The following is an 8983-nucleotide window of genomic DNA, read 5'->3' on the forward strand; positions in this document are numbered from 1 at the left end:
GACTGGGTAATATGCAACTGAACTCTAGAGCTTGAGGCTCCAACATTTGCTTTTGCTCCAAACATTCTTCCTATAGGTCCACTTCAAGCAAGAAAGAGCAACCATATTGATCATTTAGCCTGATCGTTTTGGCCGGAGGATTCAACTTAATTGGCTATATCTACAACCAGATAAATCAGTTATTTATGTTGCTTTTGGAAGTATAGCTACATTTGATCATACCCAGTTACAAGAACTAGCATTGAGACTTGAACTCTCAAACAAGCCACTCCTATGGGTTGTAAGACCAGATATTACTAACGGGGAAAACTATGACTTCCTAAAAGAATTTGAAGAAAAAGTGTATTCCCGTGGGAAGGTAGTGGGTTGGGCTCATCAACAAAAGTTTACAAGTCATTATTCAATTGCTTGCTTCTTAAGCCACTGTGGTTGGAATTCTACGATAGAAAGCGTCATCAATGGAGCACGTTTCTTGAGTTGGCCTTTCTTTTCTGACCAGTTTATTGATGAGAGCCACATTCGTGATATTTGGAAGGTCCGGCTAAGGCTTGGTCGAAGCGATATGATCATTAATTACCCAAGAAGAAATAGCTTCTAAGATTAGGCTAGTGGTCCATGATGAGGGATTTAGAGTAAGTGCTTTACAGCTAAAGGTAAGGGCCATTAATGGTGTCAAAGAAGATCGCAGCTCAAACAAGAATATGAAGAACTTTGTTGATTGGATTAAGGCATAAAGGAAATATTTCGGGTTTATAAGCCAAGTGCAATATGGCAAAGGAAAATAGACAAATTTGTTCTGCATATGACATAGCATATGAAAATACTACCTCCCATTTTTAATACAAGACCTAGTTAACTAATTTAAAAAAAGTAAGAAAGTTAAACAAATTACTTTAAAATATTATATTTATCATTTTTTTAAAACAAAGTTGACTGGCTTATAAACTGATATATAATCTAATAATATGTATAAGTGTTTCAGAGAAATCATGAAATATATGCTATAATTAAATACTTTTTGAAGTACCTTAATTTTTTACAAATTAGTCAATTCAGTTTTATATTAAAACCGGAGGTAGTTTATAGGTATTCCTAGCAGAATCGGCGAAATACTTAGAGATTAATTTCTTATATTGCTATGTCAGTTTGTCAGATGGAATACTTTAATATTCCAGACAGGTATGTTGTCTATATCTCTTTTTCAATAATAGAATATATATTTCCATCCAAACAAAAAATTACATGCTAATGATAGTCTAATACTCATATGGTCCTATTTATAAATCACTTCTAACATGTTTCGTATAGACCAATAAAACCCTTAAACTTCATTAACTTTTATTTAAAATTCTACAATTTTCTAATTTTATCCCTATTTAATATACAATATATCTCATAAGAACAAAATCAATACAATAATATATGAAGGGTAAAGTTATACATTTGTATGAAAATTTTCTCTTTTTGTCCTGTAAATAGGACTGCCAAGGCTAAAGAAGAATGAAATAGACCAGTGTGCACTTATTTCAAAGGGAAAAAGTTAAAGCATAATTAATCAAAGGATCCGCACATAAGAAAGCTAATTCCACGTCCAAATGTTTCCAATCACGTTTAATGTAACTGGAGTATCTACGACGAAATCATAATTATTGGTATTCTTTATTCAACATCCACGTCACATCCCATGATATGATTCCATTTTCAATAAAGGAAAACATTAAGTTTTGATACCACCGGAAGTACTTACCTCTCATAATTCCTGAAAATTTTCCCATAAAATCTCATAATTCAGAATCAAACAATGAGTAGAGAGGTATGGAAGTTTTTTTGTGTAAATAGGAGGGCGCACATTTGATCCTACTTGTAACCATAGGTCATTAATGCTTGTCCCACTAATTCCAAGAAAATAAATTGATGAAAACACTGGTTATGACACCTCACTTAAAGTCTTTGAGATTTTAATCAGAAATTGTTTCTGATATGGTAGCTAAACCTTGAATATATGTATGTCTGACATCATGACTAAACTATTTAATCATAAGGAAGATCATGATAAAACTTCTCATAAGCATGTGATTTTTAGGTAATAGCTTAAATTATGAGTTAAAAAGAGGGAGTGTACCAAATATATGTATCCAAACTCTTAGAACTTCTCCAAAATGATTTGTTATACCTATTATAGGAACACCAACAAAAGATCAAATTATTCATTTGGCAGAGATCCTACTATGAGGACAAAACGACACAAGTTTGTGACAACTTGAACGCAAGACAAATTTGTTCAACTTTATAGTGAGGGGCAACAAATTTCTGGAAAGCACAGACTGGGTAATATGCAACTGAACTCTAGAGCTTGAGGCTCCAGCATTTGTTTTTGCTCCAAACATTCTTCCTATAGGTCCACTTCAAGCAAGAAAGAGCAACCATATTGATCATTTAGCCTGATCGTTTTGGCCGGAGGATTCAACTTGCTTAAATTGGCTAGATCTACAACCAGATAAATCAGTTATTTATGTTGCTTTTGGAAGTATAGCTACATTTGATCATACCCAGTTACAAGAACTAGCAGTGAGACTTGAACTCTCAAACAAACCATTCCTATGGGTTGTAAGACCAGATATTACTAATGGGGAAAACTATGACTTCCTAAAAGAATGTGAAGAAAAAGTGTATTCCCGGCTAAGGCTTGATCGAAGCGATATGATCATTAATTACCCGAGAAGAAATAGCTTCTAAGATTAGGCTAGTGGTCCGTGCTGAGGGATTTAGAGCAAGTGCTTTACAGCTAAAGGTAAAGGCCATTAATGGTGTCAAAGAAGATCGCAGCTCAAACAAGAATATGAAGAACTTTGTTGATTGGATTAAGGCATAAAGGAAGTATTTCGGGTTTATAAGCCAAGTGCAATATGGCAAAGGAAAATAGACAAATTTGTTCTACATATGACATGGCATATGAAAATACTACCTCCCATTCTTAATATAAGAACTAGTTGACTAATTTGAGTAGATTAAGAAAATTAGTTAAGTTAATTATTTATAATAAATAGGTATTATTTTTCCTAAATATCCTTACTAATCAAGTATATTAGTTAGAACTATCAGTATTACAATGACTATTTTGAAAAAAAATTAGATAAATATGATAGACAAAGTGGATTAGGGTCTTCTATTTAATATAAAATAAAAGTCAAATAAGCTCTTATATTTAGTACTTGTGATGATGTAAGAAGGGACTCTAATGAACTTGTTGAGGGTGTGGAATTTTTTTAAGCTAATATATTTTGTTTAAAAATATCCTCATTTGTGTTTATGTTTTTTTATAAGTTCTCTTATTGAATTAGCCTAAAACTTACAGAAACACTTCTGTTGTATGAGGGCATAGCACAACCTTAAAATGACCACTACAATAATACTCCCTCCGTTCCTTATTATAAGAGACGAATAACCGAATTACATTGATCAAAAAAACAGTTAAAATTAGTTAAGAACAATCAATGTGTAAAAAGTATAATTTTTTTTTCAAAATACCCTCATTAATAAGGAGAGAGAACATGAGAGAGAATAATGGTAAATTATTAAAAGAAAGAGAAGTGGGAAGGAGAGAGAGTGTGAGTTGGAGACAATAAATATGGGTAAAATAGGAAATCAACACAAAAAATAGAGACAACTTTTAAGTGTCTCTTATATATAGAAACATGCCATAAGCATCAAATGTCTCTTATAAAAGGAACGGAGGGAGTATTATCTTACTTCTTCTTCTTCTTTTTTTTCTTTTTTTTTGCACAAGGTAAGCAAATACATCTTGTTCAACCCCAAGAAGATCAAGTAAGTCCGTCATTGAAAGGTTCATAATAACAGTAATTCATATGTGCATCCCTTAATTACATGGTTCATTAAATTTTATATATAAGAATAACTAATGTTTATATAGCACAATATTATTTTGAACTAACTAAAAAATTTCAATCAGCGGAACTAGTTGAAGAGAAAATAAACATACTTGAATCTGATGGTATATACAGCAAATGTCACAGCAGGAAGAGTGAGTTGGGTTCAGAGAATGAAACTGTTTAGATTCAGTTTTTGGTTGCTTTTGTCCGTATATCTCCAATCACTCACCTAAAACTACTTCTTACCTGTGTATGTAACTCCCTTCTTTCAAATAAATGGGTATATTACATATATTTGCCCTTAATTTTTCTTATCTCTGTTTGTATCCCAGTCATAGTGGGTTTGAGCTTATTCATCAAGGGTGGACGGATTCTTCTTGCAGTCTCGTTAATCTTTATTATCTTCTTTATTTTTAACTAGTTCTCAAAATAATCGACATAGAGGCTTTGAATCATTCAAATACGAGTTAACCAATTTTTCAACTAATTAAAATGAATATGAAATCTCCAGAGAGTTAGAGAGTTGACGAGACAGGATATGAATAGATGTGGCTGGACAAGGGAATCCAACAGAATCCAATCATATCCGAATATTTCCAATCCTGCTTCATGTAATTGGACCCACCACATGTCCATGGCCAAAAAAGGCAAACAAAAATCTATATTTAGTCTAGTTTTACTACTTTTGGCAAGCACGCACACACACACGTCTCATGATCCCTGGCCATATTTGCATGAACTTTCAGGGAAAAAAGAGTTCAGACTTCAGAGTTAAACAATGAGGAGAGCACATGTTCTGGTTTTGCCTTTACCTGCACAAGGCCATATTAATCCAATCATGGAGCTTTCACAAGAACTGCTCAAACATGGCATCGAAATCACATTCGTGAACACGGATTTCAACCACAAGCGAATCATGAAAGCTATCCAGGCAACAAGAGGTGAAGGAGAAGAAGAACAAGTAGGAAATGATCAGATTAAACTGGTATCAATCCCTGATGGGCTACAACAAGAGGAAAACAAGGCTCATCCTGTGGACAAATTAATGTAATCAGGGCGGCAAGTGATGCCAGAGAAGTTGGAGAAGCTGATCCAAGAGATAGATGAATCAGAGAGCGAAAAGATCAGTTGTATATTGGCAGATAAGGGTATGGGATGGGCACTTGAAGCTGCAGAGAAGATGGGAATCAAACGAGCCGTGTTCTTTCCTGCTTCAGCTTCAAACTTGGCCTTGTTCCTCAGCATCCCAAAACTGCTTCATGATGGAATCATTGACAGTGATGGTGAGACCATTTGCTTCGTCATTTTCTGTCACATTTGGGAAACAGTATCCGAAAATGATAATTATGGCTCCTCACTTGAACCCTTTTTTCTTTTTAAAAAAAAAAAAACAAACTCAAACGAACCGTTGAAGAGTTTCAAAAGAAACTGTTTTGCAAAGAAGATCATAACAAATCTTTTCATAAGCATATGGCTTTTACTTAATTACTCCTCCGGTCCTAATTATAAGACCCAATTGACTTATTTGAAGAAATTAAGGAAGTAAGTTAAGTTGGTTATTTATAATAAATAAGTGTTGTCATTCCTAAAATATCCTTGCTAATTAAGTATATTGGCTAAAACTATCATTATTAGAAGGATTATCTTGGAAAAAAAATGCATAAATATAAGAGATAAAATGGATTGAGTCTTATAATTAGGACCAAATAAAAAGTCAAATTGGGTCTTATAATAAGGACCGGAGGAGTAATAGCTTAAATGTGTGCATCCAAGTAGTTAGAACTTCTCAAAAGTGATTTGTAATCTGTATTATTCTAGGAACACTGACAAAAGAGTAGATTATCCATTTGGCTCCTGATGCCTGCTATGAGGACAACACATTTAATGTGGACCCAAGTTTGTGACAACTTGAATGCGCAATAAACTATGTTCAACTATGTAGTGAGGAGCAACAAAATTGTGGAAAGAACAGACTGGGTGATCTGCAGCTCAACACATGAACTTGAGGCTCCAACATTTTCTGTTGCTCCGCGGATTCTTCCTATAGGTCCGCTTCAAGCAAGAAAGAACAACCACTTTGATCATTTAACAGGATCCTTTTGGCCAGAGAACTCAACTTGCTTGAATTGGCTAGATGTACGGCCAGACAAATCAGTTATTTATGTTGCTTTTGGAAGTCTAGCTAAACTTGATTTTTACCCAGAACCCAGTTGCAAGAGCTAACATTGGGACTTGAACTTTCAAACAAGCCATTTCTTTGGGTTGTAAGATCAGATATCAATAAAGGGGCAAACTACGGGTTTCTAAAAGAATTTGAAGACAGATTGTGTTCTCATGGGAAGGTAGTGGGTTGGGCTCCTCAGCAAAAGGTTCTACGTCATCCTTCAGTTGCTGCTTCTTAAGCCATTGTGGTTGGAACTCTACCATAGAAGATGTCATCAATGGAGTGCCTTTATTGTGTTGGCCTTTTTTCACTGGCCAGTTTATTGATGAGACCTACATTTGTGATATTTGGAAGGTCGGGTTAAGGCTTGACCGCAGCAATGTGATAATTAACCAAGAAGAGATAGCATCTAAGATTAAGCAATGATGAGGGATTCAGAGTAAGGGCTTTATAGCTGAAGGTGTTGGCAGGGGAATGGTTCACTGAAAAGTATAAGAAGAGATATAGAAGAAAGCGGTGCATGATGTCTTCAAGGCGTGGACAACACTCTCTTTTAGGTTAATTCGCCCCCACCTATTCCTATTTTATAGGGTGCAAGTTGGAATGCTCGACAAATTTTCTTCAGAATACAATGAAGACCCTTTGAATATGGATTGTACTTCTAAAATTTAAGCAAAGACAACAATAGTTTTTACAAGGTAATAATTTGATTCTATCTTTACGTGCACTCAAAGACAGAGGCAATGAGTTTGATTTTTATGTTTGTGTTATATTGTTTTCAGAAAAAGTGATGGTTAGGGATTTATATAGATCATGAAATGATGCCTTGAAAAGATACCTTTTGGAATAATACCTTATTAGTTAAAAAGTTACAACCATATGTTGGTTCATGAACTAACATAATTTAAATAGATACAATGTATTTGATATATAGGGTTTTTTGGTTTTTTAACTTCCTACGTAACCCTTCATATAAATATATTAATTTATATGAAGACACAACCCCTCATATAAATATATTAATTTATATGAGAACATAACCCTTCAAATAAATTTATTAATTTATATGAAGATATAACCCCTCATATAAATTTGTTAATTTAATAAATTTATATAAGAATATGATGATTTTAAAAATACATCTCTTCATTTTAAAAATATTCCAACAATCCCCCACTATTTTTAAAATGAACCCTAACTCTTGTCACTTCAAAAATCTCATGTTTTCAGTAAAGGTATCTTAAGGATTTGAATCTTTACCTAAGACATGGTTTCAGCCATCCGAAATAATATGGTAGACTAAGCTTTGAACCAATTATCCTACTTGAATAGGTGTGCATGACTCATGTATGGGATCTTAAATCACTGTATGTCACTTAAAATGACATGTTTATGGCCTTGTGTCCGTACCCTTTTCATGAAGAGTTTTCAGAGTCAGTTCTTAGACTACTAGAAGCGGCCTCACTTCACTCTCATATAGGTAAACTCTATCAAGAGCACCACCATGATTAATGCTCCAGCAAATATATGCTTATAAACTATGCCAAATTAAAGGTCAACCTTTCCCTTTAAACCTCATGGTTGCCAAGTACTTTTCAACCTTGGGATGTATAAACATATCAAGTACTTGCAATCACTCTAATAGTGTACTTTCATCATTGAACCCAAGAATTGATATGATGGTCAAGTGTGAGTTAGGTTTCCACTATCAATGATCAAGATTTATAAGCTTCAATCCTATCCCCTTTGATATTTTCAACATCATTTCTCTTGCTAAACCTTTCGTCGAAGGATCTACAATATTCAATTAAGATTTTATATAACTTATGAAAATTACTCCATTCATAATCAGATTCTTCACAGAAATATGTCTCAATCCAATATGTCGTGATTTCCCATTATAAACTTGGCTATAAGCCCTTGAAAGAGTAGACTGACTATTACAATGGATAGATATTAGTGCTATTAGCTTAGGTCATATAGGAATTCCAAGTAACAAGTAGAGTCTGCAATACAAATTTGTTTCTTAGATCCCCAAGAAATAGCACCTCCACCTAAAATAAAGACCCATCTACTTGTAGAAGCATGATCCTATGAGTAACTTATCCAACTGGCATCTGTATGTCTTTGCAAAATTAAGTAAAAGTATAGACTTGCACCCAAACTTATTAAGTAAAGGTATAGAAATTAAATTCTTCCTAATTTTGGTACATAATAGATACAAAACAATGTACTTGTTAGCATCTAAAATACTTGTACTGGTATATCATTACAAGAAGGGGCTCTAATGAACTTGTTGCGGGTGTCAAAATTTCTTTTAAGTTAATGGATTTTCTTCAACAATATCCTAGTTTTTTTCATTCTTTGTGGTTGTTTTGAGGTGCTTTTATCGAATTAACCTAAGGCTATGAATTCCAGTTTCTTAGATACATGTAAGTTCATGACAGAACTAAATAGATTAGAGTCACAGTGTTTCAGAGAGTGAAATTTGATGCACTACAATAGATTATTCAACTCCTACATGAAAGATTTTCACATTAGCAGCTTTTTTTATGCTTCCTAGTTCTGAAGTGAAACATTTCGGCAATATTTTTTGGTCTTAGTCACTCTAGTCCTCTCTTTTTCCAAATATTTTTATAGAAATAATTTTATTTGATGCATCGGGAAAAGTATGAGCATTGGTTATTTTATTTGTGTTTGGTTCGATGGAATGGCTATAATATCCCTGCTACAGAAATCACTTAAAATATTTATTAATAAAAAGTTTCAAATCTTATGACAAAAACATATTGAAATGCTACCTCCAATCTTACATATAGAAGATAGATAATTTATTTTGGTATTAAATATAAAACTTCAATCCATTTTGTATCCTAAATTTGTTGGAATATTTTTAAATGAAGAGATGTGTTTTTCAAAAGTCATGTTC

This window comes from Neltuma alba, unplaced genomic scaffold (assembly GCF_004799145.2).
Source record: "Neltuma alba isolate B1F8T4 unplaced genomic scaffold, ASM479914v2 tig00010372_pilon, whole genome shotgun sequence".
NCBI classification, from domain to species: Eukaryota; Viridiplantae; Streptophyta; class Magnoliopsida; order Fabales; family Fabaceae; genus Neltuma; species Neltuma alba.